We start from the raw sequence: 25,016 nt of genomic DNA, 5'->3' as shown, positions 1-25,016 counted from the left end.
TCTTCAGGCACTTCTCATCAGGGCTGTTTACCTGTGCTTTCCAGGGGTGTGTTTACCTGTTCTGCCCTATCTGAGCCTCACATTATTAGCTGTAATTGCTGGGTAAGTCTACCTGACGCAGGCATCTCTCCTTAATGATACTCCAACAGTCCTCTAATTTCTTTGACCTGTTTCCATGATGGCTCCCTGATGAATGTGTCCTACATCGATTGACATGCTGCTGGTTCAAACTAATGCATATAAGGATGTTAGACTTAGAAAACACAGACATAAATTCCAGAGGGCTGTCAGTTCTCAGAAGTGAGACCTTTAGCCTCAAGCGCCCAGACTAAACCATATACAATTTATATAGATGATACATGTCTCCCATAAGATGTTATTTGTAAAAGGAGCTCATGGGGAAACATGTTACAATAGATAGATAAATAGTAGACTCTCTATATGCATATGTGTGTGTATGACTTGCTCGAGTCATAGACTATATATAAATATATGTATATAAATATTTATAAATGCTACACACATGACTTGCTTAGAGAGTCTTAACTTACATATGATATTAGGGCTCAATATAATCCTGCAGTCAAGACAACTGTTTAACTGTGTTTAAAACAATCTGCTTTTTCACGGCCTTACTTGCTCTTAGAATTTTATCATTTGAATAGTACCAATTAAATATACTATAACCCAAATTTTCTAAGGAACACACTTGGGAAATGCTGCTTTGATATTTACTTATTTTCCTATTTACTATACCAAAAATAATCTGTGTAATAAAGGGAAAGCTAAAATGATGCAAGTAACCAAAAATTAGAAGCTTATCTTTGAAAAGTTTCCTGCAGGCAGGTGCCCTCCGGGCCTGTGGCGAGAGCTGCTGTGGACCTAACTGAGTGTGGTTGTAAAAAGTGCCAGGAATGGGACCACTTGTTAGGACTCTCCTCCATCGATCAAAATTCTCCCTTCTCTGTGGTTATTTTCTGTCTTTCCCCCTAGCAAATGCAGCCAGGGAATTTTGAAAGAATATTGTTATATTTTCTGTTTCATATAGGTTTAAGTATTTTACATCAAATGCATGTGGATTATATAGGCAACTTTCATAAGGAAAATATTTCCCATCTACAGATACAATGATGATGAAATAAATTGGGGTGGCAATTTCTCAACAAAAGAATTTCATAAATGATATAGAACTTCATTCTACTTTTCTCATTGCCCCATTATAGTTATTGTCAGATTTATCAGGCGGACATTTAACCAAGGCATATGTTGATGCTTGGATAGTATTCTCAATGAATCCATATTTCAATTCTTAACTATGTTGTGAAAATAGAGATGAGAATTAGCCAGAATAGGCAGGTACAATGACCCCACAGGTAGTTCTAAACAAGTTTTTGTTCTAAAAACACATAAAGGGCAGCTTCTATGTATGGCCCTCTGATGAATCTCAGTCTGTTCGATGGTAAAGCAAAGGATAAGTCCTTGGGTATTCTGCACAAACTTTGAGTTAAAAGTCTGACTCTGTCCTAATTGAGAGAATGTGGCAGCCATGAGATGCACCTCTTAGACCTCTGACTACAGAAAGCAAGACTGGCCATCAGTCACCTCTCCTGTGCTTGAAAACTGGATCCATCACTGTGTCTCCACTGAAGATAAACACTATAGACACTTCGTGAGTGTTGGCTATCACTGTTATTACTATTAGTTGGGTTACTTTTGCTAGTTAACTTAACCTCCCTGAAACTTAGTTTCTTTACCTGTATCATGAGTATAATAACATCTACCTTGTAAAGTTAGCTTGAGATGATAAATAAGATGATAAATAATGTCTATAAGACGTCTAACAATGCTTGGCATTCAATAAATGGTAGCTGTTGGTATAACATAGCTTCAATTATTCAATGATTGTTTCAGATGTGTATCACTTGGCTGTCAAACTAGTCCACAAGTTTCTTAAAAGCAAGAACCACATTTTATACTCTGACTATATTTATAATTTTTATATCTTTCATGTGTCTAGCCTTGCTCATGCTAGATATGGTACAACTCCTTGAATTAAATTGTAAATAAATCACAGGTATTTTATACCAACATCTCTTCTGAAATAGCAACATATGAGTGGTTAAGAATTTCTGTTTGTTTATAACCTCCATCAAGAATTTTAATTTTTTATTATATAAGTACCTTACTTATTTAATCTATAATCCTTAGATTGATAATACCATTCATTGAACACCTATATGTTCAATCATCACAATTATTATTTTTCACAGGTAGAAAATAGCAAGTCCATGACTCAAGACAGAAATAAATTAGGGAAAACTCCTGACAAGTGGAATACAGAGGTAGCTCCAGACATCACAGGCCAATAAGCCACTAGGTCATCTCACCAGAGCCCCCACCTCCACACACGATGAGAGGGAAATAGTTTATGGCAGGAAACACCTGCAACTTCAGTGGTCACAGAAGTCAACAGTAAGGACTGGTTAAAACCAGAACAATCCAAGATGGAGGAAAAATTGGACACAAAACCAACTCCAAAACTCCTTACACCATTATTGTAATGAAAACTGGCACCACAAGCAGAAGGAAGACTGAGGGGCAGCAGTACAGTGACACTTCCCAGAATGGACCATATTGGAAACAAGGCCTTCTCCCAACCAGAAGGCAGAGTCAGAATTTGATGCTACATAGTTCAGAAACAACCCACCCTTGGGTATATATATATATATATATACCTATATATATACCTATATATATGAAAGCCAAGCCCAATATTAGTAATAGTCATGTAATCTTATCTTCCCTGTCGTCACAGTGATGGCATACTCTTTTGTTTCATCTTTTATTGACTAGAAAATAAGTGAACTCAGAAAATAAGAAAACAAATGTAGGAGGAGAGAGTGGGAGGAAAAAGAGCAATCATAAATTTGCATACACACAGAGACAAAAATTCTAGGTCCTCGTGGTTTTATTGATGAATATTCTATTTAACATTAAAGGAAAGATGATTAAAATTTAAGAAAAAAATCAGAACTAGAAAATGAAGAAATTCTTCCCAACTAACCTCATTTAAAAGGACCTAAATGGCAAAAACAAATTGGCAAAAGAAACAAAGTCAGTTGACTTACACTACCTGCTTTCAAGACTTACTATAAAACTCCACAGTAATCAAGAATGACTGCATATAGTGTCACAAAGATAAATCTATAGTTCAATGACATACAATAACTAATCTGCAAATAAACACATACATAAATGCTCAATTGATTTGGAGCAAAGCTTTCAAGGTAATTGAGGTAATTGAATGGAAAAAAATTGTATTTTCAAAAATGGTGCTAGAACCATATTAAAAAAGTCAGTTTCAGCCCTTGAGTCACTAACGTTAAAAGCAAACCATTGTTCTCAACATAAAAACTAAAACTATAAATGTTTGGAAAAAACACAGAAAATCTTTCTGACTTTGGAGCAGGCAAATATCTTAGGACACACACACACACACACAAAAGAAAAGAAAAAAAATAGCAAAACAAAATTCATCAAAATTAAAAACTTGTACTGCAGAAAAGACACTATTAAGAAATTTAAAAGTGAAACTGTAGACTTAGAGAAAATATTTGTAAAACATGGATCTGACAAAGAAATTTTATCCAGATTATATATAAATCTCTTACAGTTTAATAGAAGTCAAGTGGACAATAATAAAATGGTCAAAAGCTGTGAACAAATACTTTAGAGGAGAAGATATATAAATCACTAATGAGTATATGAAAAAGTATTCCATATCTTTAGTTATGAAGAAATGGAAATTTAAAACTACAATGTGATAGTTCTTCACACCCACTATAACAACTACTATTTATTTTTCCCTTTTTTATTAAATTTATTGGGGTGACATTGGTTAATAAAATTATATAGGTTTCAGGTGTACAGTCTATAACACATCATCTGCATATTGTATTGTGTGTTCACCACCAAAGTCAAGTCTCCTTTCATCACCATTTATCTCCCACTTTCCCCTCTTCTACCTCCCACCCCCTTTCTTTCTGGCATTCACCATATTACTGTCTGTGTTGTTTCCACTCATTCTTCTGCTTATTTACCTCAGAATAGTTCTATTTAGATGACTAATTAAATATTGTGGACAAAGCTATTAAAATGTTTATGAAGACTACATAATAACATGAAGACATACTTACAATATTACGTTAAATCAGGAAAAACTGTTGGGAAGAATTGTATGTACCAATAGTCTTGCTACTAGGGTATGCAATGGCTTGAAAGAATATACAGGTATATAAATAGTTTTTAAAAAATCAAATTAGGTATAGAGCTTTGACTCCCATATATACTCTTTTCTAAAATTGATAGGACCTGAGGATTTCCAGCTTCAAGCAGGTTTTCCTTTTCTAACTCTCCTGAATCTATGGTCATTGCCCCAGGCTGTAAAGAAGTTGGAGGCGCCTAACAAAGGAACACTTGGCAGTGTTGACTTTGGTGCTGGGACAGTGGTATTACTGTTAATGAAGTGATCATCTTCTTCAAGGGCAATTAACCTTTACAAATCAGTTAGTTTAAAATCTTTTGCTCTCAAACAATTGAAAAAGGATCTACCAAGTTGTTAGGAGGTAAAACATTAAAAATAATTTTGGGGGATGCATCATTATGTGATTTGTGGCACAGAGCTTCAGAAAGAGTTTGAAGAATTGAATAAAATTATGTAAACATGGTTTTTCAGCACTTACATCTGTTGAATAAATGGGAAAGAACTGATGTTGAGTATCTTTCCTCTACCAAGAAATAATAATCATCACTAGATATATAAATTAAATGAAAAAGTCCATTTATGTAATTAAGAGTTTATTAATAGTTTTATTTTAATGTTTGATAATTATTCATTAAACTTTTAATATATTTATGATCTTTTGACAATTATATACTAATAGAAATTATAATAAAGAATTATTTAAAAAGGGAAGAGCTGAACTGTGGGTCGACCAAGGGCTTTGGAATCACCACCGCCATAGCCAGTCAGTGGCAGGGCAACCTTTGTTACTACGAGTTGGAGAAGTGGGCCATGGAGAAGGTGTGCAAGGCTGATGAATGAAAGAACCAGAGGCTGAAGCAAGCCAAAGAAAAGGTTCAGGCTGAAATTATACAGTACTGCCTGGAGAAGGAGAAGGAGTTCAAGGCCAAGGATGCTGTGGCTCTGGAATTTCAAGCAGTAGCAGCAATGAAGTGGAGAAGGACACCCAGGAGAAGATGATGATCCTCCAGGTTTACTTCCAGCAGAACAGAGATGAGGTGCTGGATTACCTGTTGGCCTTTGTCTGCCACATCCAGCCAGAAAGCCGTGAAAACTACAGCATCAATGGGTAGAGGAAGAAGAAAGAAGCAGCTGTTTCATGGATTGGCATTTTAGATGCCTCCATGGAATATGAAGTTTTGCAAAGCTTGTGAAAAAGCTATTAAATTATTTCTGTATATTATATATTAGGTCCTTTTACTCTTTGGACAACAGCAAATGTAGTTTCTTAGATGTAGTAAGAAACACTTTTTTTTTAAGAAAGAAAGGAATTAAATATATGTATTTTTTTCCCTAAAACTTTCTTGAAGGTTAGGGGCTTTTTCTATGAAAAAGTAGTAAATGGTTGTTTGTAACCTGTGCAAAGCAGCAACCAGCCTTAAAATAGCCTTTTCTGGCTAAGGGTTGGAAAAATGAATACTTGTGTAACTGTATGGGCTGCTTTTAGTATCTCTTTATCAAAATGACTAGATGATAAAATTCAAGAACTTGTTACATATTATTACTTGGTGTACTGACAATCATTTAAAAATAAAGACTTCGTCATGCAAAAAAATGAAAGAAAATGCAACCTATGATCACAAGATGTAGAAACAATGAAAATATCAATGCATTTTCATTTTTTAGTTGCAAAGAAGGATCAATTGATTGATAAAAGACTTTTTAAGCATACTAATATATTTCATTAAGATGTGTATTCATAGAAACATGTAAAACACCTCTAAAAAAGTGGAATGGGAATATGAATTGAAGGAAAAAAACCCCAAAGATATAAATGTTCAATCTATTAAATGAGTTTTTTCCCCAAATAATATTAGGTATCAAATCATTATTCTATTGGATATATTTTTTAAATGTGTAACAATTTTAATTTAACCTGTCAATTTTTATAATGTGCCTTAAAGTCCATTCTTTTTAACTGTTTAAAATTATGATAAAAAGTTTTATATGTCAGCATAAATATTTCTAAGTGTTAGCATAGGCAGGTAGTTAGTTATTAATGAAAGAGAAGAGAGCCAGACGGCTAATTAAACTGGATTAACTAGGGGATAGCCACATCGCCCCACCAAGGGATTAACATCCCCTGAGGAGGGAGGAAGGACTGGCTTTCCAATCACCCCAAGGGACAATTAGTTAGTTCCCGCCCATGGGGGTAGGGGAACCAGTGAGGGGAAAAACTGTCTGCTGAAGTTTGTGCTGCGGGAGCCAAAATGGTGACCAGAAGGGGAGGAGGGGAGGAGTCTAGCCTGGGAAAATCTGGGGAAAGGACTGGATGGGATGAAGGCAGGAACTCCAGAATATCCGGGAAAGGGCTTGGATAGGAGGGTGGGAGGCCCAGCTCAAGCCCTGGAGGATTCGGAAGAAGATTGGTTAGTTTGAAAGAAAGTTTACCCTGTCCCAACCCAACGAGACATAATCACAGTTTAAAGGTCCAATGTTTACAGTGCTGTCTCTCTCCGTAGCAGCAGCAGGGGCAGTCACAAGGACGGGAGTGTAATGCAGTTCAGAGGATATGACCCCATAAACCTGGCTTGGGGGGTGGAAGCAGAGCACAGTGACTGGGAGATTTTGCATACCTGTGGCAACTTGACTAGTGTAATAGTTATGGTAAAAAGCTGTGCCAGGAATCAGGGAGATGGGCGTGACTTTAACCCCTGAAGGAACCATGTACGTTCGAGTTTGGAGGTGGTTCGCTGTGCCTCATGAGGCCATGCATACTTGGACTAACAATGGCAGCCAGAGAATGCAGAAGATACTGGGAACAGGCAGAGATAGCCCATTGTGGGAGGAGTCTGAAATGGGGTCGTGCGAGAAGCTCTGGGCGGGGATTTAAACTAGGTGCGGCAGCCCTTTGCTCTCTGGGCCATGTGGGGAGTAGTAGTGAGGGAGGGGCAGGCTGTCTGTAGTAAAGGTTTTTTACCATGTGGCTTGGAAGGAAGGAAGTAGGAGAGCCATGAGGGAGGGGTGATGCACCACCATGAAGCTCTCTCTCCTATTCTCTCTCTTGCTCTCCCTCTCTCTGCCACACAGCTTGGGAAAGAGAAGGAGAGCTGACCATGTGTTTTGAAAGCGATCAGTGAGAAGGGGGCCCACGTGACCTGTACTAATGGAAAAGGAGATGCTGCTGCTATGGTCCTGCCTGCTCTAGTGGACTCTGGAGCTGCCAAGGGCTCCTTTGCAAGATCCTGACCCGCTGCACCAGGATTTTACCTGGATTATATTGTTATAATGCAAATATAGTTAAGTCCTGGCTGGTGTGGCTCAATGAATTGAGTGTTGGCCTGCAAGCCAAAGGGTTGCTGGTTCCATTCCCAGTCAGGGCTCCTGCCTGGGTTGTGGGCCAGATCCCTAGGAGTGGGCACACGAGAGGCAACCACACATTGATGTTTCTCTCCCTCTTTTTCTCCCTCCCTTCCTCTCTCTCTAAAACTAAATAAAAAATCTTTAAAAAATTAAAAATATACTTAGGATGCTTAGAAATAATAAGGTATAAGTTTAAACTCAAAAACCTTTGAGTAAAGGTCCCAAGAGTCTTATGGGACAGCGTCCACAAGTTTTATTATTTCCACCTGTAATGACCAATTATTTCTGAAGTCCCCTGAATTTTTTGGTTACTATGGAATTTTGGCCAGTTATACATACACATGACTGTGCTTGCCCGAGACTGTTTTCTGTCAACAAAAACATTTTGACATCTGCCACATTTTTCCTTTTTACCTGATGTGTTCAATTTAAAAGAGATTGGGATGTTTACAAAAATTTAGATTCTGCCTAGCTGTTACTTCAGCTTTCTCCTTTACAAAGCTCTGATATTTTCCTGTCTTACCAAAGAATGGTGACTCACCAAGTAACACAACTATTAGCAAAATTAATCAGAACCTAATCTATATTGGTTTGCTGCTCTCCCAATTCCTCCACCCATGGAGTGAAAGAGGAAATGAATCAGGAAGAGTGAGGAGACTATTAGCAAGTGAATGAAAGGAAATCATTGCACAATAGGATACCCAGACCTACGCATTTCACACTTGAGTTTAGCTCATGTCAAATGAAGGACTGGGCACTGTTGATAGGATCTTTAAAGAGGATTGAGAGGCCAATAGCTCTAAGCTCCAAGCCCAGAGTTAGCGGAAGAGTTTTAGGATAAATGGGGAATAGAATGCTCAAGAGTGGAAAAACATACAGCGAACAACTAGAGGACAATATTTTCATGGCTATTCTACAATATTAAGGATGAAGCACCTGAACTCTGAAAATGTGTTGCTTCAAAGTTTATAAAATAAAATAAAATAGATAACAAAGGAGAAGCTGTGGAGGGAATAATTTTTTGTTCATTTTTTTTATAAAAGTAGACTAGCATGGGCCAGTGAAGGAACATTAAAGCAAGTTGTATTAGAGTAAAAGGACTCCGTTAACACCATATTCCCATCCCAAAATTTAGCTCCACACTCATATTTCCAGTCTGAAGTGTCAAGTGTGCTAAAGGGATCAGACGTTTGAACCGATTTCTTTTTTCAAGTCTCATAACAACTTCTTTCTTGTTTCTCGAGAATAGAAAACAAACAAAACAATAACTTTTTAGCTTGGATATATAGAATTAAAGGACAATTATTTATCTCTCAATTTCTGGGGGAGATATTAGTCTATCAGTTTGGCTCATCCGCATCTCCTCAGATTTGAATGCAGTTTTGCAATTCTGAGAGTTCATATGAACCACTTTTTCACTCCACATCCAGTAAGACTTTCATTACAAAGCAGAAAAGGAAAATGGTGTGTCCCTCACAAGCTATTAGAAGGGTTTTCATGATTCCCATAAGCAGGAATGTCACTTAGTGCAGTGATTCCTGCCAATCATTTGGTCCCACACTTCCCTGCAGATGACCCTTCTCATAAGAAAGAATACACATGCTCAAAGCCATCAGAATAAGACAATAGAAGGCTTTTTGTAAATGCTAAACATTTGTAAAACCATTATCCAAATATTACTTCCCAAGCCCTTAAATGCACAATCCCAAAGAAAGTTCTTTTAAATCCTTAAAGTGTCTGTCACTAGCACTTCCCAGGTATAGACTTGCGATGCCACCTTTCATTGAGATTCAGATACAGTAATGTCTGCTTTGTGAATGCTACCACAACTTTCTGAAAGGGAAAACTCATAGCATGCCTGGAAACACCACCATATGTCTTCTCCATCTGGAGTGGTCACATTATACACTTTTGCTATCTCTTGCTTAACCTGACAGAATCAAAACACAGTGCTCCTCACCAACATGCAGTTTTGTACCTCCAAATATTTCCCATGTCTCACTGAAATACCATGACTCAGGCTCTGCAAATAGATCAATAGTTATTACCTGAAGTCTCTGGGGATCTCTCTCCAAGTCTTGGGAGCTTCAGGTGATTCCTGCCCTTCCAGAGGCAACTGTCAGTGGAGCATGCTCTGTTCTCAACAGCCCAGCAGGTGTTGCAATGACAGATTTCTCAACTGAAACAGATTAATTATGGCTTCAAATACAACAGATGCCATCCAGGCAACCTCGTTACGTGAGTTCTTAGGAGTAATGAAAAAACAGTTGTAAGGAACTAAAATCCCTGCTCATGCCAAGCCAATCCTGCTTGGCTCCTTGTGCCTCAAGGGTGAGATGAATTGGAAGATCCTGAGTAGAATACAGAGTCTCAGTTCAGAAAATAATTTTCACTTAAAGTTGGATGCAATGAGTCAGTCATATAAGCATCTCTGTAAACTGCCAAATCACTTTGCATTGTCCAAGCACAACACCTATAATGCTATTCACTACTAATTAATGCTCTCATTAATTTGGTTTTCCTAATTTCCTCTACCTTGTTATGTAAATTGGGTATTCAGACTGGCAGAAAATGAAAAAAAGGTACCCAATTTTTTTTACCTGAAGCCTAGAAAGACAGTGTCTCTCATTCAAAATTTCTAACTAGCTAAAGGCAAACAAACAAACTAAAAAAAAAAGAAAAAAAACCTGTCAGACTTTTTTATTTTCGTAACCGGTCTTTCCCAACCACACAAGTAGTTCCTGCATCTGCACTGGGTGGAGGTTTGGTGTTAGATAAGCTGTAAGGAATTTTAGAACTATATAGATTTTTATGTTTCTATTTTCATTATAATTATGAGGCTGCAAATCTAATTTGGCTAAATTCACCCAACCAAACTTCTAGTATGATTTTAAAACTAACATTTTACATGCCCAAAAGTCATCTAAAGAAGAGAGAGAGTATTCTTGAATGAATTTCTGAATTTTCACCGTTGGCATAGGCATGTCATGGCGATGTCCCCTCGGAGCCTAGGAGATGGCCACAAATGCACTTTTTCACAACTTGCATTACTTAGTCAGGTGGCCAGGACTTAGTGGCATGTGCCTGATTTACATTTCTTCACGTCTTTGCATCATGTCAATTCTTAAATACATTTAAGGTAATTTGATTCAAAATTGTAGGTGGAATTGGCTTTAATTTGTAGTTGGAAATAGAAGTGATTCATGAATCAGACATCATCCCATCTAATGAATAGAAAGGCATTCTGGGGTGGGGAGGAGTGGTGTACACAATGAAAAACTTTTATTTGAAAGAAGGTGGGGCAAGGGAGCTTTAGCAAAATATATTATATTTATGCCACCTTTTTGGGGGGAAAGGGACCAGCAAGGGTTTTATCATGCAGATTGTCTTTTTCCTTTGAGGGGTGGGTGAGTAGGAAGGACCCACGTACTTAACCAGAAAATTCTAGACTGATCAGGATCACATTTCTGATGAATGTTGAAGCTACAGTTAGGTCAGGTATAAAATCTACTTTAAGTAGCAAATGCTTTAGCACAGGTGGCACCGTTTTGAGTCTGTGGTTTTCTTTTTAATGCTATAATAGTTTCAGCAGTTTAATTAAAATTTTATACAGATTTATTTGCTTTATGAGAAGCATTTTATATAACGTCAATGTAAGAAACAGTCAAACCTGTGGAGAATTTCTGTGAGTCTATTTGAGCCAAACTGACCATTGCCGGAAAGCAAAATCTCAATGAACTGAGAAAATGCTCCAGAGAATGGCAGCTCTGCACCCTGCTTCACACATTACAATCAAAAGAGGATGGAAGTGGGTTACATAAAATCCACTGGTGACAGATGAGAAAGGCAGGAGAAAGCAAAGCTGGGAAACTTCTGGAACTGGATAAGAAGTAAAATAATAGACACATACTACTTTTACGTAGGAGGGTACAGGACAGTTGACAGCCAATAATTAACTCAATAATAATGAGGGGTTTGTGGTCTCCACTCTGGTGCTCTGGTGTGGTATCTGCTTTGAGGGGTCAAGGAAAAAGAAATTACTTTGACATTGCAAAGGTATTTTATCATAGATGCAAAAAGACAATAGATTTAATTAAGGTGAAGGTTGACTTTTGTCAGGGAAAATTCTAGGCTAGGATGTGACTATCTGCCATAAACTGCTTTTAGTAAGTTACAATTTCAGACCATCTTTTAGGTCTCTGAGTTACTAAGGCTGCCATGCAGGCCACCCTTGAATTTGTCAGGTTTAGTATGTGACCCCTTTTCGTCCACACGTACCTATATTTGTAATAGACAATTCCACTTACAAAGTAATACATTGTCCTAGCACACATTTTGAATCTCTAAAGAGAGACAAAACCAACTGGAAAAATAGTTCGTGTGTTGGCAATATTTAAACAACTGGAAACTAGCCTAGGCTAGAAAATGAGATATTCTTGAGCAAAAGAAATGGAAAGGTAGATTTTTCAAGTATTGCATGGTTGATCTATTGAACTATTTTACCAAAAGTTCTTTGTAATACATCATTCACCCTCCCAAAATCCAAATCCTTATACTTTGCCTACTCTTATAGGGAATCAGTAACTCATTCACAGACTCTCTACTATTGTGTTTATTCTTATCTTATTTAATCTTAGCCTGTGTCCCTGACCCCCACCATATACATGCAACCTCCACTTCTCCCTAAAAAATAATTGTAACACATCATTGTAAAGTGTATAGTATTTTACGATAAATATCATCCTGTTTCCTACTTGTCTTACTGTACACTAGGCTTATGAACAAGACTGGCTACTTAAAATGTGCAGGCCAGTGCAAAATGAAAATTCAGAGCCCCTTATTAGCAACTGTTAAGAACTTCACGATGACAATAGCAAAGTATCTAACGAAGTGTGGTGCCCTGTGCTACTGCCTGTGTCACACGTCCGAGTCAGCCCCATTTGGGAGAACACAGCACGTATGCACAGGTGGTTTGTTTTTTTCTTGCCGTCTGATCGAATTCCACAATACCCATTTTTTTAAGTATCCCATCCCTCAGGGACAGATACTTTGATTTCCTCAAATTCCTTGCCCTTACAAACATCAACATTTACACTTTCCATTAATAATGTGAGAATTTCTTTGAGACACATTTTTAGGAGCAAGACCTTTAGGTCATAGGTTATACAGCTGCTCAGTTTTATTCTATGTTGACAGATTGTTCTGAAATAGGTTATATACTCTCGTCGACAGTGCTGAGAGTACCCACTTCTCTGTTTATTGTGCTAATTGTGATGTAAGTATGTCAGTCAATCTTTCATTTAAAAATTTATCTCATCTATGATTTAACTAATTGAACAGAATCCATTTTCTGTTCGAAGTTTTACTTTTACATTCTTATTTGTGCCTTTGTGTTCTTCTTGAAACTTAGTTTTCAAACCCAAGATGGCAAAATAGCGGGCAAAGATGCTTTTTATTTCCCTAAATTAGTAGTGACTCTACAGCCCTTGAAGGATGAGGCCTCTTTGGCTCCTTTGCTTCTCCTCCTTGCCTTACAATGCTGGAGGAGAAGGTTCTTTCAGGAGCACATCCTCTTCCTCTTTCATCAGAATTTCCAAGATCTCCAGGGTAGTAGGGCCGAGCATGGGAAAGAACAAAGTAATTCCTGTTTGACTCAAGTTGTTGGCTGATACTGATACTGATGACTAATGCCAGAGAGGTCTTAAAGGGAATAGGATGAAGTGCAACTGGGTCACAATCTGGATACATTTTAGAATTTATGCCCTCAGCTCTGGTCCTGTAGCTCAGTTGCTTGAGAGTGTTGTCCTAATATGCCAAGGTTGTGGGTTTGATCCCTGGTCAGGGCACATACAAGAATCAAGCAATGAATACATAAATAAGTGGAACAACAAATCAATGTTTCTCTTTCTCCTTCTCTATAAAATCAATAAATAAAAATTTAAAAATAAAGTAAAATCTATGCCTTCTGAGGATTTATAGAGTAAGGAAAATACTCTGTATGATACTATAAAGATAGGTGTATGTCATTATACATTTGTCCAAACCTAAAGAACATGCAGCACCAAGCATGAACCCTAATAAAAACTAGGGGTTTTGGGTGATTACGATGTGTCAATGAAGGTTCATCCATTGTGACAGATGTACCACTCTGGTGGGGGTTGTTGATAATGGGGGGGGGTATGCATGTCTGGGAACAGGGAGTATATGGGAATTTTCTGTACCTTCCTCCCATCTTGCTGTGAACATAAAACCACTGTAAAAATGTAAGTCTTTATAAAAATCTGTGTCTTTAGGTCTGAACTAGGAATTTGGCATTGTTTCATCAAGGAGGTGCAATGCCTTGATGTTTGCATAATGACTTCTTTTGTTTTGATGTATTACTTTGGTGTACTGTCCTCTGAAGTTTGTATTCTTATGGGCCTGTTGGTAAGGAACTAGGCTAGCATGAGGTTTAAGGTCTCGATTTTAAGGACTGTAACCCTCCAGTGCTGTGCACTGAAGACCTTTTGTGTGTGCCTGTGTGTCTATGTGTCTGGTATCTTGACTGCCTGGAGTACACTGGAGATCGTGAGCCAGGGGAAAACAAGGCTCACTGTGGGGTCAATGGACATGGCCCTTCCTCTTACCATGACTGAGGGTTGGTCAGATGGCCACTGGCCAGAAAGGATGCATTGTTTTGGGAATGGATTGTAACTCCCTCTTTATCTCTTTTTGGGAGTAGCTTCTTGCCCTGTGACTGCTTCTTGACCCTTGTACACACGTAGGCAGTGTAGTTTAGAGTCACGTGCAGAACATGCTCCTCCTTTGTCTGGGACCCCTAATTAGAGCCTCAGAATGGAGCAGGCTTGCACCTGCCGCCAGTGCACTCCCCTGCAACGTGAGTAATAAACGGCATGTCCATGTTGGCTAGTGCACTGTGTGGTTTTTTGCAAATATCGTGAACACTTAAGCAGTTCCCTGGTTTGGGTTTAGAGCTCCTGTGCTATACCCATGGACAAAACAAACATCAAAACTTATTCCCCCTGCTAATGAAAGTAGCAATTTATTGAGGCATGTAATTTTCCTAGGGACTGGGTGTTTAACTTAAAAAAAAAAAAACAAACCCTGAAGCTCTTACAGTATTTTATTGAATCTAAGATGTCCCGTTTATAAAATGTCTTCTTCATTACAATATATATTCCTAGAAAGAGAAAACAATGTCAATCATATTTATAAGACATCATCAGCTATAAGAAGTATATATAAGAGATATAAAAATGTAAAAAACACATTTTGAAATTAGTGAAATACAGTTTGCTATGTGGTCCCCAGTGAAGGGACCACAGGATCTTTATCAGAATTTGCTCAATGATTCAGATTTATATATGGGTTAAAACACTCACATGTTTTGGCTTATGATGAAGTGAAATCACCTAGAATTTTGCAAGCCCCAAAAATCTCTTTTTAAAATTTTGTAGGGGCTTTAAGAGACCGCAGTATTAGGAAAAGGGTCCTGAGACTGATAGCCTATTAACTCTAATTGTCTCCAAAACTCTGCTTAGTAAAGATAATATAAAGCCCATTTTACAGCTTAGGAAACTGATGTTCAGAGAAGATATAATGTGTATAAAGAACTAGCTGGTGAGAGATAAATATCATGACATTTAGCCTCTCATTAAGACATTTAATTCATATAGCACCAAATGCCTAATTATCCTACTATGTAGATATTTGGTATTTTGTTGTAAGTCTAATAGTTCAAATGTCATCTGTAGACACAGTCTATGTGTTCCAAAAATATAGTTTATAGTTCATTTCAAATGAGGTTTCTAAGTCAATATTTATCTGTTTATTTATTATTCACTAAGCTACACATACTGAAAGATACAAGTCTATTCATTCTATGAAATGAAAAGAAACAAAAATAAAATTCCTTCTCTACAAGAAATATTTTTCCTCTATAGACCAATTGGCCATATTGCCTGCCTGTATAAACAACTTCAGAATTAATATTTTTATAGGAGGACAGCATTACTGAGGACGAAAGCCAGAAAAGGACACTTCTAGAAAACTATAGGACACCTAACATCATATTCAATGGAGAAAGTTTGAAATCTCTTCCTTTACCATCAGGAATAAGACTAGGGTGCCCACTCTCACCACCCCTGTTCAACATAATACTGGAAGTACTACCCAGAGTAATCAGACATGAAAAAAGGCATCAGAATTGGAAAAGAAGAATATAATTGTCTCCATGTGCAGGTGACAAAATTTTATGTATAGAAAATCTAAAAGTCTTAAGAAAGACCTGGTTGGGTATCTCAGTTGATTAGAGCATCATCCTGATATGCCAAAGTAATGGGTTCAACCTCTGGTCAGGGAACATATAAGAATCAACTAATGAATGCATAAATAAGCTCCTCTAGTGATTTCTTAAAATTTTTGCATAATGAGGACAATAGTGGTAATTATGATGATGTAGTTACTATTTATTGAACATCAACTATGGGATAAGTTTTTGACCTATATATTTTAATCCTCACCATAATCCTACAAAGTATGAATGATTGCTTTCATTTATAGATTTAAAAATATTGCTTGGAGAGGTGAAACATTTTATTTAAAGCCACTAATCCAGGCAGAGGTGGGAGCTATGTGCTTCTTCTTTTTAACTAGGCTCCTACTTGTAAAATGAGGACAAAAAGTAAATGTGACGATGCATGCAATATGCCTAGGATTGTGCTTGATATTTTGTAGGTGTCAAATAAATGTCAGTCCTTTTTCCTCTTTAGTAAGGGTCTAGATTACATGTTTAACTATGGTTGGAAAAGGTGATATCACCATGAGTTGACAAGAATTGGGAAAGAACCATTCTGGGAAGTGAATGCTTTTAAATCCCATCTTTTCCTTTCCATGGGATTCACTCCATTTGCCCAGAAGTCACTGTAATGGCTGGATATATTCTCATAGACCATGATGAAAGTAGTTGCCAAGAGGTGCCAAATGGCACAGCCTTCCCTCTCCTACCTAGTCCTTCAGTAGGGCAACTGCTGACACATCCTCCACCTAATCTGTATTGCTTAATCCTTTCCCATTGCCAAAACCTTATTTGGTCTGACTAACAGCAACTCCACTGCCAGGGTCTCGGCCACTTCTCTTGGTGGTTGCCTGAGGCTCCGTGGAGGGGAGGAGAGGCTTCAGGTGGCAGTGTATGAGTGTGTTTGCATTTCTATTCATTGGGGATTATTCAAACTGGACTGCTCCTATGGACCAAGATCACCATCTTATTAAAAATACAATTTCAATGGACCCCATTCCAGACATAATGACCAGCATTTCTGGACTTGGGTCTGCTTTACCAAGATTTCCAGGAGATTTGTACTATATACTAAGGTCTGAGAAGATCTGATGTAAAACATCCTTTTCATAGGAAAATGTGTTGCAAGTTTCTAATAAACAATTTAGAAATTAGCATTCAGAGATAACCTATTATTAAGTGTTGGCACTACTGGCTTTATGAAAATGAGAAGATACAACCCTCTGTTTTTTTTTTTTTAGGAAGAAGTTTATTGACACTGTCTCCAAGGAGCAGATCAGATAATAAAGCTCCTCTCTCCACCTCTTCCAACCTCAGGACAATGATTTACCTGTACATCCCAGGTCAACATAAGATTTCCATATGCACTTGATTTGTGAAGACAGAAAAGGGTAGAGATGTGCAGAAATGCTGGAGTCTGACTGTTTTTTTTTCAGAATTTAGGTTAATACCTGCTTCAACACTCTACCTCAACAATCATATTTTCACTACATGATGCCTATATTCAGAAAGACAGACCATGCATAAGATTAATGAATACACATTTTTATTGCTGTTTCTCTGTTTTTGATTTACTGACTATCACATGCCACTTCCTACTCAAACCAGACTGACCAAAGGTCAAGTTTAGATCTTCAGGGCTGTGTATTCCCAAAGCACCCAGGATGGTTTTTTGCACATATTAGATTCACTGCTGAGTGATTAATAGAGGCACTTTTCTTTTTGACTTAAAGGGAATGTTTGGGCTTTATTTTAGAAAACAAATGGCTCAATGCAAAAAGAAAAACTCAGAGAAGTCATAAGAAAAATAACAGAGTGATTTATGAAAAACCAAACAAGGAAGAAAACCCCCACAACAAACCAAATAGTTTTGTTTTACTTCAGGGCCACTTACCATTGCTCCCATCTCCAGTCTTGAGGAATGACATACATAATCGTAAGTAATGTTGGAGGGGGCGCTAGACTATGTATCAGAATCCCGGAGGATGAAGTGAATATACATTGGAAAAAAATATACAATATACATTGGAAAAAAAAACCCACAAGTGATTTTCTAACTCTTTAGCTGATATACCAGCAATAAATAGTTATATATATATATGTGTGTGTGTGTGTGCGCGTGTGTGTGTGTGTATACCAGAATACAGTCTAGCAACAATATCATAAAATTTTTATAAATAACTTGTATAAAAAGTGAGAGTGACTTAAACATAGGAAACTATGCAATTATATTCAGGTACATCAAAGGTAACTTGAGTAAAAGTCCAAACATATAACATTTAGAATAAGGAGATTCTGCTTGAAAAATCATTTGAATTATTGAATAGGTTTAAGGCAATTTTAATGAAAATCTCAGTGAAAACTTACAGAAAATGTAAATTTTTTACTAAGAATAAAAAGGGAAAGACAATTTACTTAAGAATATTCAAGTCAGAGTGATAAGAAGAGACATACCCAACTATAATTTAAAGTGAGTTTTAAGGTTATTAAAAATTAAAAAGCATGGCATAGTACAAGGATTGACCACAGATCTACAAAATAGAACAGATAGGCCAAAACAATTGTAAAGTAGCAAAAGATGATATATAATGTAAATGTATTATAAAGATAATATCCTAAATTTAAAAAGACAAATATTAAAGTACTAAAATGGGAAAATAAATTGGATTGGACTGTGATCTTAGAGTAAAAGCATTTCACATAGCAGGAAAGAATCAGTACAAAACATTCTCAAATATTTAGATGATAGAAAACTTACCCAAAATCAACACCATTGATATTGAATCAGAATCTAGATTCAGACTCAGCTCCAAGTTTATGTTCCACTATTCTCCCTTGTCATGAAGAAAAAAAGAAAGGTAAGAAATAACCAGTAAGAAAAAAAAAATCTCCACATCAGCCCATGCTTATATTTCCTGTATAGACTAACCCAGATTAGAAGATCAATGAGTATTTTAAACTATCTTAAGGGTCAAGATTCTTTTATTAAAAGCTCATGTTTGGCTATGCTATTTCTTATTTTTTACCATCTTGACCACTTCATATTGAAAGCACAGTTTTCTAAATTAATTGCCCAGTATTCAGCCAAAATATATTCCCTAATTGTGCTTGCATTGAGTTCAGCTTTCAAATACAGGGAGAGTAATATTGTGGATCATTTGCAACAAGGGCCCAAGAGATACTTTGGAAGGAGGACATGTACCTTTTTTTTTATTTTATTTTAATCATTGTTCAAATACAGTCTTCTCTCCTTCACTCCCATCCCAGCCCACCCACCCATCCCTCCCCACCTCCCTCTTATTTCCACCCCCCCTAGTTTTTGTCCATGTGTCCTTTATACTTGTTCCTGTAAACCCTTCCTCATTTCCCCTGAAATTCCCTCCCACCTCCCCTCTGGTCACTGTCAGCCTGTTCTCTATTTCAGTGTCTTAGGTTATATTTTGCTTATTTGTTTGTTTTGTTGTTTAGGTTTCTGTTAAAGGTGAGATCATATGGTATTTATCTTTCACCTCCTGGATTATTTTGCTTAGCGTAATGCTTTCCAGTTCCATCCATGCTGTCACAAAGGGTAGGAGCTCCTTCTTTCTTTCTGCTGCATAGAATTCCATTGTGTGAATGTACCATAGTTCTTTGATCCATTTATTTACTGATGGACACCTAGGTTGCTTCCAGCACTTGGCTATTGTAAATTGTGCTGCTATGAACATTGGGGTGCATAGGTTCTTTTGGATTGGTGTTTCAGGGTTCTTAGGGTATAATCCCAGCAGTGGAATTGCTGGGTCAAAAGGCAGATCCATTTTTAGTTTTCTGAGAAAATTCCATACTGTTTTCCATAGTGGTTGTACCAGTCTGCAATCCCACCAACAGTGTACTAGGGTTCCCTTTTCTCCACAACCTCTCCAACACTTGTTGCTTGTTGCTTTGCTTATGATGGCCATTCTGACTGGTGTGAAGTGGTATCTCATTGTGGTTTTAATTTGCATCTCTCTGATAGCTAGCTAGCAATACTGAGCATCTTTTCATGTGTCTGTGGATACTCTTGTGGGAAGGAGGACATGTACCTTAATAATTTGAAAAAACACAAGAGTGACCTTGTGGGAGTGTTTTCTTATAAAACAAGTGACAATTACCTTACTGTGTCTCTGATTATCAGAGCTCCTCCAGACAGATTTGTCTTTCTGATTCCACCATGCTGTTTATTCATAGGATATAACAGAGATTCCAGAAAGAGCTTTTAATTGTTAATAAGTAAAGTTAGCTCATCTGGAGGTTATGTAAATAAAATCAAAACTTGACAGAAACAAAAAGGGTAACCAAACAAGTCCAGGAGGAAAAAATCTCCTCATTGTTTAATAATCATTCTCAAAGGGATATCCTGATACTTTGACATGAGGGTAGAAATTTATTATTATTAATATCATTATTCATTATTATGATTAAGGATTATTAATATTATAGGTCCATCATATCCTGATGGAAAAAGTGTTTCAAGAACTATGGAGTCACAAAACTAAGGTTTAGAGATTTAGCTGCAATGTGATGTTGAGGATCAGAGCCTTATAAATTTATGTTGTATGGGAGAGATGATGGGATAAAGGGACTCAGGAGTGAAATTTTATTAGTAGTATATTATTTGTATAGGTTGAGTTTAATGTGGCCACATTAGAAAGTAGATAAATATTAAAAGCTAAAATGGGGATATTAATTGGGTATATCATATGACAATAGAGAAAGATTGCACTTGGCAAAAAAATCAATATATAATATTCTCAAAGATGAATTACATTATCTCAAGATTGGAGAATATCTATAAACACAGTGGCAAAAAAAGAAATAAGAAAACAGGAAGAAAGGGCTGGTATAGACAGATACTTAAGATACCTATAAACCTAATGTAATGCATGGGTGTGTTTATGTCCTGATTTAAACATTGTTTACGAGACAATAATGGGAAAGTAAACATTTATTGGATATATTATAGCATTAAGGAATTTTTATTTGTTTGGTTTTTAGGCATGATATTTACATTATGGTCATATTTTTAATTTTCTTATGTTTTAAAGCTACATATAAAATATTTCTAGATGAAATGATATGATATCTAGAAATGTGCTTTAAAACAGTTTGTGCTGGCTGTAGTGGGCTATAGATGTAAAAGAACTGGCCCAAAACTAACCATTATTTAGGTCAGATATTTGGGGGCTATTCTATTTGCTCAATTTTTTGTTTGAAAACATCAAAAATAAATGTTTTAAGCAGAAATTACTAATAATTTGTGTAAGCAAATCAAACTCAGGGAATTATAAGTTTTGTATGAAGTTTAAGAATATATTTTGTAATCATTAAACTAATCTTAAATATGCTTGTTTACCTGTGATTGTAAGAGAATCTGGCACAGTAAAGAAATGGACAGATTAGCCAAATAAACAAAAATAAATAGTCATTAAACTAGTTTTAAGATAAAAATTAGTAAAACTATTAACTGTAGAGGCACAAGTAATAAGCTTTGATAATTAAATAGGAGTCTGCCTGCACCACGCAATAGAGACGATGCGAGGAGCAATATGCGTTCCTTGAATTTACAGAGTTCACACATGTAGGAGCAGTGATGAAAACACATCACACGTATGCACTATACAAAACAAAGCGGCAAGAGTGGTACCAAAGGTAAAGATGTATGATGTAGCATGGGATCATGCAAAAGATTTATTGGTATTAGGATTTAATTTGCTGGTGTGAAAGAGTGGACAAAGTTGGATTTTGAAGTCAGGCAGACCTGAATTCAAATCCTGATTCCAATGTTTGCCACAAGATTCTGTACACACGGTATATCTTAAATATCCTTTCTTTGTAAAAATGTTATAATGTTACCTATTTTGTAGTATTTTTGTAGGAATTTGGTGCCATATTAAAGTACTTAGCATTTGTGAACTTCCTTAAGACTTAGTTACATTTTTTAAAATAAAATCTTCACAATTTTTAATAGAAGGGCTTAACATGCTAAGTAAAATGAGCACAAGCAACATCTATTGATAGAGTAGGTAAAAACCCTAGATTAAAAGGGAACATTTAAGCAAATCTCCAAGTCTACCCTCTAGTGGCAAATTTGGGTAACTGTATAGTGTCTATAAATTTTTTTTAGATCAGTTGTGAATATGAACATAAATTTTTTAAATAACAATGTGTTTTTCTAATAAGAATAAGCTATATGCTCTGGCTAGTGTGGCTCAGTGAATTGAGCCCCAGCCTGTGAACCAAAGGGTCACTGGTTCCATTCCAGTCAGGACACATGGCTGTGTTTTGGGCCAGGTCCCTAGCTGGGGTGGGGTGCAAGGGAGGCAACTGCATATTGATGTTTCTCTCCCTCTCTTTCTCCCTCCCTTCACCTCTGTCTAAAAATAAATAAGTAAAATCTCCTTTAAAAAAGCATAAGCTATATGTATTTGTTCAGCTACTGATAATTTAATAGAACAGGTAAATTTTAGAGCTATAAAAACAAAATCTGCTTGATTTGTAGCAATTTTGAAATAGCCACAAAACCTATTTCTGTAATAATGGTATGGTTTTATGGACCTGTGTACAATCTGAAATAGGTCATTTTAAACTCAATTTTTACTTCAAATTTTTAAATGAAATATTTTATTGTTTTTCTATTATAGTGGTCTCAATTTTCCCCCTTTGCTATTCTCTGCCCAGGCCACTCCCCACTCCCTCAGTCAATCTCCACCCTTTTGTCCATATTCATGGGTCACTCATACATGTTCCTCAACTAGTCCCTTCCCCTTCTTTCCACCCTTATCTCCCACCCTGTCTCCTCTGGTCACAGTCAGTCTGTTCCTTATTTCCACGCCTCTGATTCTATTTTGTTCATTTGTTTTGTTCATTAGGTTCCACTTATAGGTATTTGGTATTTAGATCATATGGTATTTGTTTTTCACCACCTGGCTTATTTCATTTAGCATAATGCTCTCCAGATCCATCCATGCTGTCACAAAGAGTAGGAGTTTCTTCCTTCTTTCTGCTCATAGTATTCCATTATGTAAATGTATCAAAGTTTTTTTTCCACTCATTTACTGATAGGCACTTAGGCAGTTTCTAGCACTTGTCTATTATAAATAACACCACTATGAACATTTGGGTAAATGGTTTCTTTGAATTGGTGATTCAGAATTCTTAGGGTATAATACCAGCAGTGGAATCACTGGGTCAAAAGGCAGTTCCATTTTTAGTTTTCTGAGGAAATTCCATACTGTTTTCCACAGTGGCTGCACCAGCCTGTATTCCCACCGACATTGCACTAAGGTTCCCTTTTCTCTATATCCTTGCCAGCACTTGTTTACTGATATATTAATGATAACCATTCTGACCAGTGTAAGGTGCTACTTAATTGCTGTTTTAAGTATATAAAGTTTATAAAGTATATAATAAAGTATAAAGTATATAAAAGTTTAGAAGTTTAAAAAAGTTATAAAAAACTCTTTTATCTGACTTTAGAAATAGGTCAACTTTAGGACCAAAAAGTTTTTATACTAGACATAAAATTTGATGTATTTAAATTCATTTCATCAAATGAGATAACTTTTAAAGTGAGTACACTACATAAGCAGAAAGGTCAAAAGCATTAGTTTACAATCTGACTAAATAGGATTTGAATAGGAAACTGGCTCTGTGGTTTATAAGCCTTGTTGTTACAGGGTGCAGCCAAGAGGGGGGATCCCAAATAGGCATTTGAAATGGGGTCCAGAACTCAAGGTGTCCAGGAGATTTTAAGGTGTCTTCACCCCTTCCCCCACAGGTGTGAGTTGGGGGAAGGGGCACACAGAGCAAGAACATGCAGGGCAGCTTTGCAGCTAATCCATGGCATGGTCATTTAGCATACCTATAGCCTTTGGCTGGTCACTTAGATATGCTAAATAGCTATGACCATGCTCAAGGCTAGGGGGATGGAAAGGGACCTCCCCCCAAGATGTGACTGGGGGGCAGGTCCCCTGAGTTATAGCGCCTGCGTGGGAGCTGGGAGAATATTGGCTCCATGATATGGGGTGACACCTGCCCAGACCCACGATGGAGACCAGAAAAGCTGGAGAAGACAGCAGATTGAGGGCAAGTGTGCCCAAGTGTAGGAGGAGTCGGAAATGGGGCTGCAGAAGAAGATTGGTGTGGGGGATTTAAACCCAGACACAGCAGCCATTGAGAGAGAACCACGTGGCTTTGGCAAAGTGAGGACTCCCGTGGCCCTGGGAGAGAGGACCACATGCCATTGCCAGAGTGGGGACCCCCTCAGCTTTAGAAGGGGGAACCACCACCTGGTTTTAGCAGAGATCCCAGCGACTCAGCAGAGGGTGCTGGGAACCCAGGGAGGTCTCCCAGTCGAGATGGAGTACTAACTGGGAAGAACCAGAGGACTGCCTGAGCCATGGACTTCTATTTCCTTTCCTGAGATATGGTACTCTGGACTGGGCAAAGGGGGAAGGAAGGAAGGACTGTGTCTGTTTGTGGGTGTTTTTAGGGACTTTAGGATTTTTGATAAAGACATTAGGTCACTACTTGAAGTTTGTATAGCATTAAATAAACATTTCCTTTCCTTTTCATGAATCTCTGGCATTGAGAGACGTCTTTCCTCGGGCGGCGGACATAACAGACCCGGGGCCTTCTTTCAATAATAGTATATCGTCCCAGGCCCCCCCTTGTTTGTTCTGTAACATTGTGACCTCAGACAAGTCACCTAAACTCTGAGAGACTCAGTTTCCTCAACTGAAATATGGAGACAATAATGAGTGCTTCATTAGTCGTATAGGAGCAATACAAGGTGAATACTCATGTAAAGTATTTACCAGGATACTTGGCAAATAAGTAAATGCTTGACAAATGAGTAGCCAAGATAATTCAAATACCAACAGGTAGTAAATACATTCAGCTCACACTGTAATTAATTGGTTTTGTAAACAGTAGCATATTAGTAGGCTAGGATGTAATCAAACAGTTTTTAAGTTAAATTCCATACTGTCAAACTACACTGTGTGATCATTTTTTATTCTTAATAATGGCATATAGAAGAGACTCAGAAATGGCCTGGAAAAAAAAAAGCTTTCAGGTTTATACAACAGTCTCACC

At 37.2% G+C, this 25,016-nt stretch overlaps 1 protein-coding gene across 2 annotated transcripts in view; it reads right to left on the bottom strand.

The window, feature by feature from the left end:
- The window catches only part of LOC114497078 (lipase member K), a 92,877-nt gene that overhangs the window by 35,161 nt on the left and 32,700 nt on the right, over positions 1 to 25,016 (bottom strand). Inside the window, exon 1 of one of the 2 annotated variants that reach the window (XM_036026959.1) lies at positions 9,655 to 10,269. The exons of the other annotated variant lie outside the window; for it this stretch is intronic. The gene's annotated coding sequence lies outside the window, so the exon portion shown is untranslated. Of the gene's footprint in view, positions 1 to 9,654; positions 10,270 to 25,016 lie in introns of those variants that run through there. 2 annotated transcript variants of the gene reach the window in all.

Source organism: Phyllostomus discolor, chromosome 5 (genome assembly GCF_004126475.2).
Source record: "Phyllostomus discolor isolate MPI-MPIP mPhyDis1 chromosome 5, mPhyDis1.pri.v3, whole genome shotgun sequence".
Taxonomy (NCBI): domain Eukaryota; kingdom Metazoa; phylum Chordata; class Mammalia; order Chiroptera; family Phyllostomidae; genus Phyllostomus; species Phyllostomus discolor.
This window is presented reverse-complemented; position numbering and strand designations above follow the sequence as displayed.